The following is a 14634-nucleotide window of genomic DNA, read 5'->3' on the forward strand; positions in this document are numbered from 1 at the left end:
CTATCTATCTATCTATCTATCATCTATCTCTGGTGGTGTGTCATATATATATCATGTGGCGTCACTGTTTATCCACCATTCCATGGGTGAGCATTTGCATTTGTTTCCAGTGTTTTGCTATTCTAAATATAGAAAAATGGCGGATTAGAGCATCCATCAGTTTCTCACAGCTCCAGGTCTTTTTACAGTGGGAAGGTATTGAAGTTTCAGAAGCCAGCACATAGAATTATGGAAGCAAACACAGAAAACCTGGCATTTTTATAGAGTAGAATTGAGGAACAGCAAGAGCTGCAGCACCCATTATTGAAAACAACTGGGCAAAAACTGTGGCTGAGCTGAAAGACATAGTGAAAGGCTCTGAAAAAAGCATGTGCAGCCTCCCAACACTAAGCAGAACATCAGTCTCACCAGATATGCCGTTGGAGTCTCTAGCATACTGTCACATGCCGTGGTCTTTCTTCACTCTTGCATTTGGTTTCACTAGTGGAATTGGATGACATTTTGAAATGACTCATCTGAGTTTTCAGCTTGACACTCAAAAGTCTCTCTATTGACCTGAAACCACGACCTCCAGCAAAGGTCATGAACTAATCCTATGATTCTGTAAGTGAAAGACTGGAGACATATGCCAACCATTAGGCCATGAGAAGCAGGTCAGAGATGTAGGGAGGGAAGTGGTTTATTCCCCTTCATTGCCACTAATTAGGAAACCTAATTACAAGAACTCTGGCATGGGAAACAAGTGGCTGCAAATAGTTACTTATTGATGCGAAATTACAAAACAAAACAAAACAAAAACAACAAACAAAAAAAACCCCCAGAAATTAGGAGGATGGGCCACCTGAGCTTTGTGTGTCTGCTACCGCTTGGTGTAGACTGCTAAAACCTCATACTGGGTCCACACATTCGGTCATTCTGGGGACTTCAGACCAGCCAGCAGGCTGGTAGAAAGCTTGCTACCCATTCAGCTCCATCCTAAAGAGTGGGGCAGTGAATAGCAATTGAATCCTTCCCCCCATTCCTTATAGACAGACCAAATTGCTTTAAATATTTACATATGCTTTCATTCTAATTTTAGGGTACTTTCTCTGTTCTTTTATTTTGCTCTCATTTTTCTTCTTTTTAATTTCTAATTTCTTATCTTCTTTGTTTTCCTATTTTCTTTTTAAATTTTGGTTTTTATCACAGGTTCAGTCAATCCTGGGTCTTGTAGTTCTTGTGCCTCAGTCTACCAAGTTATTGGATTGCAGACAGGAGCACTAACACTTAGCTTTTAATACTTTATTATTTACTATCTTCTCCTTCCTACTCACCCCTTTTCATTATCTTTCTTTTTCAGCTGCAACAGTTTATTCTCTTATTTCTCTGTTCTCATCTTTCCTCCTCTTACTAGAATTCTTCTTTCCATTGTCCTTTGCTGATTGGTTCCTTTCTTCTTTACTGTATTTCATGTGATCAATTTCATCTTCTCTTCTTTCAAGTTAATTCTTCTGTTTAATTTCCTCATCTTCTTTTCTAGCATCATTACCTGTACTAATTTCTAAAAGTAGTATTTACAATAATTCCTTGAGAATTTCATGTAATGAATTTGGATCACAATCAGCGCTTGTTTAACTTCTTTTCAAATCCACCCTTTCCATCCTCTACCTCCCTGCCCACACAAGGGTTTTTCCTTCCTTTTTTCCCCCTTTTTCCATCGAGTTGCATTTGCACCTCCCAAGTACCCTTAGGCTTGGGGCTTCCTCAGAGTGTGTTGGAACTGCCGGTGTCACACCGTTAAAAAGTTTCCTCCTCAGCTAGTGGTAAGATTTTGTGCCCACTTCTGCACCTTCTTGCTAGAATTTTGTGAAATCTGTTTGCCCAGATGGTTTGCATGTTGTCACAAACACTGTGAATGAATATGTACAACCGCCCTATTGTGTCAGGAAAACACTGTTTCCTTGAACTTATTCACCGCCTCTGCCCCTTCAATGCTGAGCAGGCCAGGGAGATAGGTACATTAACTGAAGACCTCCAGCTTTTCCCCTTCCTGCAAACCTCAACCCTACATCTGGTACAGCTTTCCTTTCTTTTGTCCTGCCCACATCTCCTGGGGATCCCATAGACCAGTGGGGATCCTCTCCCAACCTGCTTCCCCTTGCTCATTGCCTTATTCCTCTATTGTCCAAAAGACAAACTGGAGTTAAAAACCAGAATCACGGGGAAGTTTCCCTTTAAAATAATCCTAGGTAAAGGGAACAGCTGCTTCATGGAAACCCAAAGTGATGCTTTTCCTGTGTCACTCAAACTTAGACTGACAAAGAAAGGCTGCTAATTCTGCTACCTTTAGGACTGGAGTAAAGAGTCACTATTACAGGGGGTGGTAGCAAAAAGAATGGAGGCAGGAAAGTCAGACAGCTTAACAGGATCTTGTGTGGATATTTTACACAGACATCCTAGGCCTTGGTAGCCTAGTCAGGGCTTCTCAGATCCCAATACAACCTTCCTTGTTTGAAGTCTCCAGTCTGACCTAGGGATTCTTTTTTTTTTTTATATCTTCATATTTCTTTTTCTTTTTTTAAATTTATTTATTTCTTTATTAATTAATTAAAGATTTCTGTCTCTTCCCCACCGCTGCCTCCCCTTTCCCTCCCTCTCCCCCAATCAAGTCTCCCTCCCTTGTCAGCCCAAAGAGCAATCAGGGTTCCCTGCCCTGTGGGAAGTCCAAGGACCACCCACCTCCATCCAGGTCTAGTAAGGTGAGCATCCAAACTGCCTAGGCTCCCACAAAACCAATAGGTGCAGTAGGATCAAAAACCCATTGCCATTGTTCTTGGGGTCTCTGTAGTCCTCATTGTCCGCTATGTTCAGCGAGACCGGTTTTGACCTGGGGATTCTTTATCCCCTTCAAAGCCAGTGACTCACTGGTGTATTTGTTCTCAGCAGAGATTTGTCTGTCCTTTGGTACTAATTTTTCCCTCTTAGTAGTCAATTCCTTGGAAGGAGTTCTTAATTCGCTCATATCTACATCATGGTGTTGCTTTCCTTTCCTGAATGGATCTCAATTTGGTATAAATTGGGTTCAAAAAGTGGCATCAACAGATATACTTGGGGAAGTGAAAACGGATTGGTTTGATCTTATACCTGGAAATAAGCCCAAGGAATCTGTTTATTGATGTCTTACTTACCTCTTGAATGTAAATCCCCCAGCCTGTTCTTGTGGTGGCACGGGAATGGTTTAAAATTTGACAGTAGAGGGCACTGGAGGGATATTGTTAGAGGATGGACTTCGGAACTGATTCTGAAGAGCGTCATCCTGTTATCTTGTGAGAAGCTAGGTTAGCATGCCTGATCCCAGGAGGGACAGTCCTGGAAGCAGGTCTGTGGTCTTCTCAAGTACATATATAGCCCTGCCTGTCTTCTGTGAGGTTCAGGAGTTACTCTTGCTTCCCTAGAAATCTCTACATCCCTAGCAGTCTTTCCTCTGGATGATAAGCATATCCTATCATGCAATGTCGATTTCCACTTAATTTCTTTGAGAAAATACAGTTACTTTCCCCCAAAGCGATGTAGCTCAGTTTATCTTATTGTTTTCTCCTCGTCAAACTCCCATTGAACTCTAAGTGCAATCAGCTGGCTTCTCGTTTAGCAAGGTCTACACACACACAATTCCCAGGAACCTAGGCTCCCTTGTCAGCTTCCCAGTGTGTAAGTTACCTGCTTAACTTGCACTTTCTCAGTAGCTTTCTTTCAACTCTGTTGTCTTTCAGCTAACTTTGTAGCTCATTCAAAGTCACCATAGGCAGACTGACAGAATCCTTCAGCGTCATAGAAAGTGCTTTCCTGCCCTCCAAAGACAGGCCTCTTGTACTTTGTTGTGGAAATTTCCTATATGTCACCTTGGGGTTCCATTTCCATAATCACCAAACTCATCTCCTGAGATCCTTGGCACCAACTGTAGAAAAATTCTTTGCCCTAGAAATAGTTTAGGGGACTTTTTCTTATCCAGTGAGTTTTAGTCATACTCTTGGAAATGATGACAAAACCTCAACTATAAGGTAAACTCTTCTATAACAGGAAAATATCTTCAACCCAGGGGTATTCTATAAAAGTCTTTTTTTTTAATCTCCTAGCAATATGTGAATACTCAAGTATTGTCATTCAGTCTTTCTTTTATTATTGTATTTGTTTAGTTTGTGTGTGTGTGTGTGTGTGTGTGTGTGTGTGTAAATCAGAGCACAACCTATGGGATTGTTCTCTTGTTGCACCGTATAGGTCCTTGGGTTTAAACTCAAGTCATCATGTTTTGCAGCAAGTACTTTTACCCTTTGAGCGATCTCCGTGGTCCATCGCATTCCTTATTTTAATTTTTTTTCTGTTTATAATGTCGTGAGGTCTCTGATTACTTGCTGACCCCAATTTATGCATATTGATAGGAGATTCAGTCTTCCAGAGGAGATGAAGGAATTAAATGATGCTTCTCAGACCTTCCAGAGTAGAAGAGGCAGGACAAGAAAAGATAAACTATTTTTCCAGAAGAGAAAATAAGAAAAAAATTTCTGAGAACTAATAAAGAAGTTACAGGACAATTAAAGAACACAAATTATCCGTAAAGGCCACAGAGAGATAAGTGCAAAACAAATGCAATTGCTTATGTACTTTTCCTTTTCTCACTGTCTGTGAATTAGGAATGAAGTTTGGCATCTCTAGCATACTGAACAAAATCTTTGCCACTGAGTTGTAAATGTATCTCAGCTGCAAGAGATGGCATGTCACTATGGCAACAGTCTAACTCTGCTCAACGCCTGGCAAATATGTCAACTTACCCAGAGGTGATAATCGTCCTTACCTGGAGACTCAGTCCCAAACAGGCATGAGTAGCTGGGGAGAACTATGTTTTGATGGTGAGCATTCACTATCATATCAACAGCAGAAAGAAATGACGAGGTAGTGGTTGTTATGTCTACAAGGATCATAAACATGGATCATCCTAGACACCTCCAAGGAATACATTGTTGACGGGAATGGAAAAGCAGTTGCTGAAGTTGAAACAGCATATTCCACTTAGTATAAAACACCTTTCTGAATTACCAGAGAGAGTTCACACATCTGAGACCCTCAGAAGAAGATGGTTAGTGTCTGGCAAGAGCACATATTGTGCTAATACCCATGAATTAAAGGCAGATAAAATACAAAAATTCACAGTGCTTGTTCAATTTGGAATCTTGAAAACTGAACTGGAAACCAAGGAGAAGGCAGTTCTATCAGAAGGTCTTAGCTTTCATGTGCAACAGCCGCCCATCCTATTAGATTAACAAATCTCAGCTTAAATACGAGAAAAAGGCAACATGACCCCTACAAATTTCAGAAGCCTTTCGAGACAGATTTTGTATTTTCAAAGTGAATGACGTACTTGATAAAGAATTCACAAGAATAATATTAAAGTTATTAAGTACCCCAAAGAAGAAAATGCTGTATTAGCAGAGAACAATTATAGATATGAGAGAGCAATTCAATATGGATATAGTGTCTGAAAATGAGGCACACATAAATCTTAGCCATTTAAATTTCAGATGTAAAATTCAAACTTTGGTAGAAAGTCTTAAGTATATTAGAGCCCGAAAAAAAAAAGGTTAATGGGTCATCATGTTTAAAAAGTACCAAGGATAAAGAATGAAGGGCAGATAGAAAGTTCAAGAGAACAAGCTAATGAAAAATTGATAAAGATAAAAATAGCAGAAGAAAACTCTAAAGAAGATAGAAAAGCAATTCAGTGAAATAACAGCAAACAATTTCCATAATTTTGGGAAAATATAGGTATGCAAATACAGGGATCATTTAGAATACTAGTAAATGTAACCAAAAGAGAAAAATAAGGTTACCACAGTATGCCATAGTAAAGCTACCAAAGTACGGAAAAACGGATCCGAAGCACAAGGCAGAAATTCAAAGCAAAGTTTCAAAGCAGAACTATCAGACTAAGCAGATTCCCGAGCAGAAACTCTAAAAACAATGATGCATTTCACACACTGAAGGAAAGTAGCTGATAATTAACATTGCTTTACTGAGCAAAATTACTCTTCAAGAAGAGGAAATTTCTCTTTCAAGATATTTATAAACTAAAAGAAAAAAAAAAGGTTTCTCCAGAGTTATATACAAGCAAATTAGAACCTAGAACTTGGGAGGAATCAAGCATGACTAAGTAAATCATCAAACTTCTAATAAAATTAAAGGCAAGAAAATGAAGAAAAAGAACAACCAAAAGAAAAGCCAACTAAATTGCAGACATGATAAAATAACTTTCAAAAATAACCCTAAATATCAATGATCCTAATGATTTAATTAATACACACACAAACACACACACATACACACATGCACACACACACACAGCTGAAGAAAGTCATTTTATAAAACAATATTCAATGACCATAAAAGGACAAATAGTTTCCAGTACATTAATAGCAGGTGATTTTTATCTTTTTTAATTTTAAATTAAATTAAATGATTAAATTTATTCTTTTAAAACATTCATTTTCATTTTACATATTAATCCTAGCTCCCACTCCTCCCTCTTCCCACTCCCCAAGTCCCCCTGCCCACCCCCATCTACTTCTCAGAGAGGATAAAGTTTCCCATGAGGAGTCAACAAAGTCTAGCAACCACTTTGAGGCAGAACCAAGGCCTTCCCCACTTTATCACATCTGACAAAGGTATCCCTTCAAAGAAAATGGGCTCCAAAAAGCCATTTTTTACACCACTCTTGCCAATAGTTTTACCATCTAGACAACACTAACAAAAACCAACAAAGAATCTTTAGAATTAATTTACATGATAAATCAAAATGAACCTACCAGTCATATACAACAATTTATCTAATTAATTTATAATAAATACATTTGTTTATAACGTTATGGAACTTCTCCAAAGTTGAACATACTCTATACCATGAAGGCTGACTTCAATGTTTCAAAATAATGCAAAATTTCTCACATGCTATCAGATAATAATAGAATGAAACTAGAAATCCTAGACAACTAAACAGTAAATACATATAGCATATGCATGGAACCCGGTATTCTCACATGTCACTGTCATGGAACGTCAAGGAAATCAACAGATTCATTACCTCCTATGCTTAATTTTCCTTCTCTACTGAGAATATTTTACAACCACTTAGTAATTTTCAAGTATAAAATAGATGGTTATTAAGAATTATTATTATTATTATTCAACCTCATCTTCTAAATTTTTTGTTCCTGGTGTCTAACTGAGGTCTTTAATCATTTGTGAGACATTTCTAAACCCCACTATCTCCTTTTAAGCAATGCTAACCACCTTGTGTAGTCTCTGTTTCTATTAGCTTTTTAAAGATTCCATATATAAGTAGATATAAAATATTTTTGTCTGTGCCTGACTCATTTCAGTTAGCAAAATGTTCTCTTTGTTCCATCTTTGCTGTTGCAAACGATGGAACTTATTTCTTTTTAAACACTGAATGACAACCAATTGACTACATAAAACAAAATATTTTATTTACTCTTCTATTTGATAATGCTTAATTTGAGTCTCTTTCTGGCTATTATGAGTTCCGTTATCATGAGTGTGTGGTTGCATATCTCTTCCATTATCTATGTAGCTCTATCCCGAGAAAGGATCTTATGGTGGTTCTAGTTTTGGCTTTTTTAAGAGTCCTCGATGCTGTGTCCTATAATTTCTTTAGTAATTTCCATTCCCACAATTTGTACAGGACTCCATAATTCAGATTTTAATCATTGTTTATCATTTTGTCTTTTAAAAATCTTTTGTTCTGATCATCTCTATCCCAATAAGAGCCAGGTAAAATCGTTTATTGTGATTTTTGCTGTTTGATTGTTTTTAGTTTTGAGGTTCCAGGATCAAGCTAATGTATGCTGAAGAAAGGAAAACATCCTGCTTCTAAATTATATCCCCTGCCCTCTTCATGGTTTTAATTAGAATTTTCTTCATGATTGTTGCTATTTAACATTTTTTTTTTGGTGACCATTTGAATGTCTTTACCAGAGAAATTTTGTTTTTAGGACCTTTGACCAACTTTTTAAAATTAGTTGTTTTCTTACATTTAGCGTTTGATTCCTTAGATATTAACTTCTATCCACCTACGTTTTGGAACGACTTCCTTGAATCTGCAAGCTTGCTTTTTACTCCGGTGATTATTTCCTTGGCTTCACAATTCCCAGGCATTTCATCCTGATGAATCTCTTTAGTCTATGTTTACTTTTGTTGCATATTCCCTGAGAGCTATATCCAGAAAATTATAATCTTGACGGATGTCAAGAAGGGCTTTTCTGTTAAAATCATTCATTTTATAGCTTTACATCTTCTACTTGGGTTGATTTTTATATGGAATGAGAAATGTTCAATCTCATGTTTCTATGTGTATCTGGTGTTCTAACTGTATTTACTGGAGACTTTCTTTCTTCATTGCATTGCCTTGATGCCTTTTTCAAGGTTATATTGGCTGCCAGTAAGTAGATTCAGGACTATATTCTGATGTGTTGATGTGTGTATCTGCTCTTATGTTTACATCAAGCGGTTTTGATTACTGATGAGTTGTCTTTTTATATCAAATACTGTAGTTTCTCTGGCTTTGTTGGCATTGAATAAAATGGCTTTTACTGTTTTGGGACAACTGTGGCTCCATCAGAATTTTAGAATTATTTCTGTGAGTTTTGATAAAGACTGCATGAAATTTGCAAATAATTTTGGTTAATGTGGACATTTAAATGGTACTCATTTTAATGCACGCACAGGTGCTATTTTATAAGCGCAAATTTTTGTCTTCTTCAATTTCTTTCAATACTACTTTACAGTGTTTGGCATACAGGTCTCTAATATCTTCTTAGTCTGACCTTTATAATAATCGAGCATAGTTTACAAAAATTATGAAAGATAAATGATTTTTTTAGATTTGAAAACAAAGTCTTTGGAAATCAATACCAGAAAATAGACGCATAAAGGAAGTTATTCTTATCAAAGAGTATAGCGCCTGGTAGAAGCATGAATATGTACCAATAAATTGAAAGAGTCACTGTTCTTTCAAAGAGTTACTCACAACTAACAAGCTACTGCTGCTGAAACCTTAAGCAAGGGATCTTGAGCTACCAGGAGGTATGCAGCAGAACACAGTCTGCAGCACAATGTAAAGGCGTGGAAAGGGTTCATCTGAACTAGTGAAACCCAAGCCTACCAAAGAGTCCTGAACTTGAAGGCAGGGGACTTTGCTTTGAACATACTGAACTCCTAGCAAAACAGAAAAAGATGAAAATAACTTAGTGACAAAATACATGGACTCATAGATCATCTTAGTGATGGTATACAAGGACTTAGTGGTGCTATACTTGGACTCACGCATCATCAAGGCATAAATCATGCATGTCTTCTAATTGAGAGATTGTAGCTACTTTCAATAAAGGAATACCAGGCACTTTTTAAAAATAATAGTCGACAGGAAATACAGTCAGGGAGGCTGCAAGGCGCTAGTGTGTTGCCATGGAGAAATCCATCTGTAGAGTAGCAAATTTACTATGCTGAAAAGTTAAAATAAATGGCCCAAAATATGCAGTGTGTCAAAAAACCATGTGTGTCTAAAAAGCATGAAGAAGGCAAAATCTAGGTGAATTACCTTTTACGAAATTTTCTTTATCAGGAAATAGTTCCCATTGAAATATTGATGGTTGCTGCTAACTTTGTTGCATTTTGGAACCCTTTAGAAAAGATTGTCCCAAAATGTCACAGTTGATTACCAGATAAAGTGAAAAACATGTGAACACTGAAGAAAGTTTGAGTGTGCCCAAGCCACAGAAAACTGAGTACAGCTATATTAAAGCTGTTGTATTGATAGTGATTACTATGATTTAGTTAAGACTTGATATTTATGTACAAATAGAACTTTCTTCACCCCGTGTACCTGGATTTTCCCTTGCAGTAAAGCCTATATTGTGCACATCTTCATAATCTAGTTGTGATCACAAACACTTCCCCAGTGTTCTTATCATGTTGTACATTAATGTTGTTTGGAGAAAACCATTGAAACAAAGAACAAGACATTTCAATCAGATTCTTTAAAAGGACATACTTTTAATAGAAGTTTATATTTAGTTGTACCTAAGTGTGACTATCTGATTATAGCAATAATTTCTATTTTTTTGTGTTTATTAATTTACTTTAGATGTATAGGTGTTGTGTTATGTATATACACTACATATTTGCCTGATGACTGCAGAGTTTAGAGGAGGGTGTAAGATTCACTGAAACTGGAAGTTAGGGATGGTATAGGGCACCACAGAGTTGCTGGGAACTGGGTCCTCTCAATATCAAATGTTCTTAACTGCTGAGCCATTTTTCCAGCTCACCAATCATCTTTGTAAGGGCAAAATTTTGAACTATCACTAAAGGAAGGCCATTGCTTCTCATTGGGAAACACATTTGTTGTTATGTTGTTTTCTTAGTTCAAAGTATCAAACTTTCATGACTACCTATATCTGATACTATGAAATCTCTTTTTCAAACAGGTTTACTATGTTTCTAAAAATGTGAGATGTGATACAAAATTGATACAGTGGATTGGAGGAATGCCTATGTACATGGCTAGAGATCACAACACTTGGAGTAGGAGTCTATTAGTTTAATGGAGTCACTATAACTAAATGCATATATTAGAAGCCAAAAGTTGTCCACAGGGAAGAAGAAAACACAGATTACATTCTTACAAGCTGATTGAAAAGACAAAGAGAAGCAAAGAACAGTACCCGATCCAAAAGAAGCAGAGAAGGAAGTGTGTGCAGAAACAAGGAACAGATGAAATAAACCGAAAACAGCCGGAAGATTTAAACCAACCATATCAATAATAACATTAAATGTCAGTGATCTAAACCAGGGGTGAGCAAAGTACAGCCCACTAGCCAAGTCCAGTCATGCTTGCTTTGAATATCAATGATGCCGCTTTTACACTACACTTCCAGGACTGACTCATTGTGATGGACACTCAGTGGGCTGCAATATGAAAGCATGTATGATACGGCCTTCTGCAGAAAAGTTTACCTATTTCACTTCTAAGCATCCTAATAATAAGGCAGAAATTGTTAGCCTGAAAAAAATCATGGACAAACTGCTTGCTGCCTACCACAAACTCAATTTAGTTTTTTTTTAATTCATAAAAGTTAAGAGAATTAAAAAAAGATAAGTTAGGTAAATTATAACTTTTTGAAAGAATTGAAGTGGTATTACTGCTAGCAGAAAAATAAAACAGACTTTTGATTAGAGGCTATTTTCTGAAAATTATTATTTAATAGACCATTAAACAAACTTAATATGATGAAAATGGTTAATTGTTGTAAGTATCCATGTTTTTTTAATTAGTTTTAATTGAATGCTACATTTTTCTCTGCTCCCCTCCCTGTCTCTCCCCTCCCCTTCAACCCTCTCCCAAGGTCCCCATGCTCCCAATTTACTCAGAAGGTCTTGTCTTTTTCTTCTTTCCATGTAGATTAGATCTATGTATGTCTCTCTTATGGTCCTCATTGTTCTCTAGGTTCTCTGGGATTGTAATTTGTGGGCTGGTTTTCTTTGCTTTATGTTTAAAAACATGTTCTTGAAGAAACGATTTCAAAATACAGAAGACAAATATTAACAGAATTTGAAAAATGGGAAAAATAAGTGAAATCTACTTTACACATGAATATTTGAAGAGTTCATTTTTAACAAATTATATAATTAGTGGAATATTAGTGAGCCTACAAACAGCACGAACGTTATTGTCACTAGATTTGACATTACACATGCTATTATGACTGTTCATGGCAGAATCAACAAAATTGCTATCACCATGTTACATGTTTTTATTTTTATAATATGCCAGTAATGAGTATCCGAATATTTTCTCTTCCAGCCCACATGTAAGCTACAAATAAAAAACACAAAGGTTAAAAAAAAAGTGGAAATGTCAAAATATGTAGATAGCTACTCTATAGTAGTTAATTATAAATTCAATAGGAAATTAAAAAAATCAAAAATGTTTTGAGATGATGAAAAGTAAAAATGTATAACATGTATTACAGAAGATAGATGCATTGTTACAGAAAAGTTTATAGATATTCACTTTTAGTTTCCTTTACCTCTCTAAATGTCATTTCCTTTAGGTCCTTTATCTTCTCATAGTATTGCTTTAAGTTCTTGTCTGCTGTCTTTTGCATTTAAAATCAAATATACCCTCATTGCCTTATTCATTCCTGTTTCTTCTAAACTCTTGTAATAATTTTTAAAAACTGGACATGTACAATAATTTAAATTATTGTAGTAATTTTGGATGCTGAGGATGCTTCCTCTATAACTTTCTGCCAGTTTTGCCTTTTTTTTGCTCATCTTGTGTTTAACCGATTCAGCTGGGTAAATGTGTTCAAGTTTCCTTTGTTTCATGAAGACTGTGATGCCCTCTTGCAACTTTAGTCTTTGATTTTCAGTGGGGTTTCCGGATGTTTCCTTGAGTCAGTGCTGTGACATGAAAAGATACTGACGGGCCAGTGGTCGGTGTCAGTTCCTGTGCCTGGGTGAGGTTTTTATCCATTAGTATGTGTCTGGGGGTGGCTAGCCAACTTCTTTCCTGCTTAGGGAGTTGATGGATTTGACCTCTGTTTAGCTTAACGCGTGCAGCTTGGAACTTCTCTCCGTCTATTTTCCAGAGGGTGGCTCTTTGGGAAGGAGTCCCGCTGTTCCCGGGTGACTGTGAGTCTGGCTGGACTCTCTTTGCCACATCCCTCCCTTATTCCTGCCAGTCTTCTGGTTGACATTTCTTTAGAGTCACCTGCAGCAGTGAGCCTCTACAAGTTGCATTTTTCTGACTCTCATAGTTTACATAAGTCTCTGTGGCACAAATTGCTCTAGGGTCTGATACATAGAAATTGAAGACCTTAAGAAGGGAAAGGTTAAGCCTGGCAGTGATGGCGCATGCCTTTAATTGCAGCACTCAGGAGGCAGAGGCAGGCAGATCTCCGTGAGTTTGAGGCCAGCCTGGTCTGGTCTAGAAGAGCTAGTCCCGGGATAGGCTCCAAAGCTAGGGAGAAACCCTGTCTTGAAAAAACATTTTTTTCCCCCAGTTCCCAAGGCTTAGTCTGATCTCTTCCTATGTAAAGCCTCTACAGGATGAAGCAAGAGCTCAACCTGTAGGATGAAGCTGGGACTTGGTCTTCATCATTGCCTTGCCTCGGTCCTTTTTACAGGGCAATGCATTCGAGTGCATGTGTCTCTATTTAGAGCGGTGTCTGGCTCTATCACCTGCCTATACTATCCAGTGATAAAGATTTTCTAAAGACCAAAATCACGTCCAATGTTATTTTGTATTATTTCCCTGCTTTTGAACCAGTCTAACTTACTTTGACACCCTGTAATGGCAGGATTGGTGGGAACTTGAACCCACCTGCTGGACTCAGCAAAACAACTCTTCACCAGATATGCAGAGATGGGTGGCTCCAAACTTGACCAATTCTTTTGTTCCTTCCTTCCTGTCAGGATTGAGTATGGAGACATGGCTTTACCCTCTTGTTACCTACTTGGCACAGGGCTTTGTCAGCTGTGGAAAAAGTGACTTGGCAATGTCTAATGGTTACAAAAGATCTCTGCAACAGCACTGCTTTCTCAGGCAACTGCTGCAGATAGAACTCTCATTCCCAGGGCCTGAGCAAGTCCTCCACAACCCAGAGCTGTAGGGGAGTGGAAGTGAGGCAGATTGTGGTGTGAATGATTCAGCATTTAAATAGATTGAGGTGCATGAAAATGCCCTTTCTCCCCGCACTGCACCACCTGAGAAATCTCTACATATCTAACAGGAGAGTCTAATCGTCTTATACAAGGAACAGAAGCCGATAAAGAAACAAAGAGGAGATGGAGGATTCCTAGTCTTTGTGTACTTGTCAGGCTTTGATCTTCAAATACGAATAGATCCAAATTTCTTTCTTATGCTTATGATCCAGTTTTCCTCATTAACATTTAAAGAATTATCTTAGAAAAATGAAGAAGCAGATATTAGGCTCACCTCTTGTTTATCCCGCTAACCTCTCCATGGGAATGTTTAAAGTTTTTAACCACTGTTGAGATAATTTACAGGATTATAATGTTTAAGACGGTGAATCTGATATGCACCAAACAGTTTTGAAATGTTTAAGCTATTTTATTCTCTTCATTTTCCTTGGACAGTTGAGAAGATTTTTCTTTAAGTTTAAACTAAGGCTTTTTTTTTTAATCCTAGTGAATAATCATGCTCTTGGAAATTCTGGTTTCTCTAAATTTCCATTAATTCTGTTCCCAATGATATCCTTTCTTATTATGACAAACATAATTACCATCTAGAGTTGGCATCTTTTCATAATAGCGCATATGCATATTAATGTGCTTATATAAATATCAACTCAGATTGTTTTTTTGCCAACCTAGCATAATTTACAGAAGAAATGGCAGATATTTTAATCAAAACCGTTCTTTGTTTTCAGGAGGCTAGCTTCCTTTTGGTTCTGAAGTTCCCTTTTATTTCTCTTTCATCTCAATATTTGACAAGAAGATTTAGAGAAGTTTAAATTTTATTGATTAATCAATTCTTGCGTATTAGTTAGAAAATGAGTTTTC

Source organism: Alexandromys fortis, unplaced genomic scaffold (assembly GCF_014885135.2).
Source record: "Alexandromys fortis isolate MF-2015 unplaced genomic scaffold, M_Fortis_MF-2015_v1.1 scaffold_2_1_26212458, whole genome shotgun sequence".
Lineage (NCBI taxonomy): Eukaryota > Metazoa > Chordata > Mammalia > Rodentia > Cricetidae > Alexandromys > Alexandromys fortis.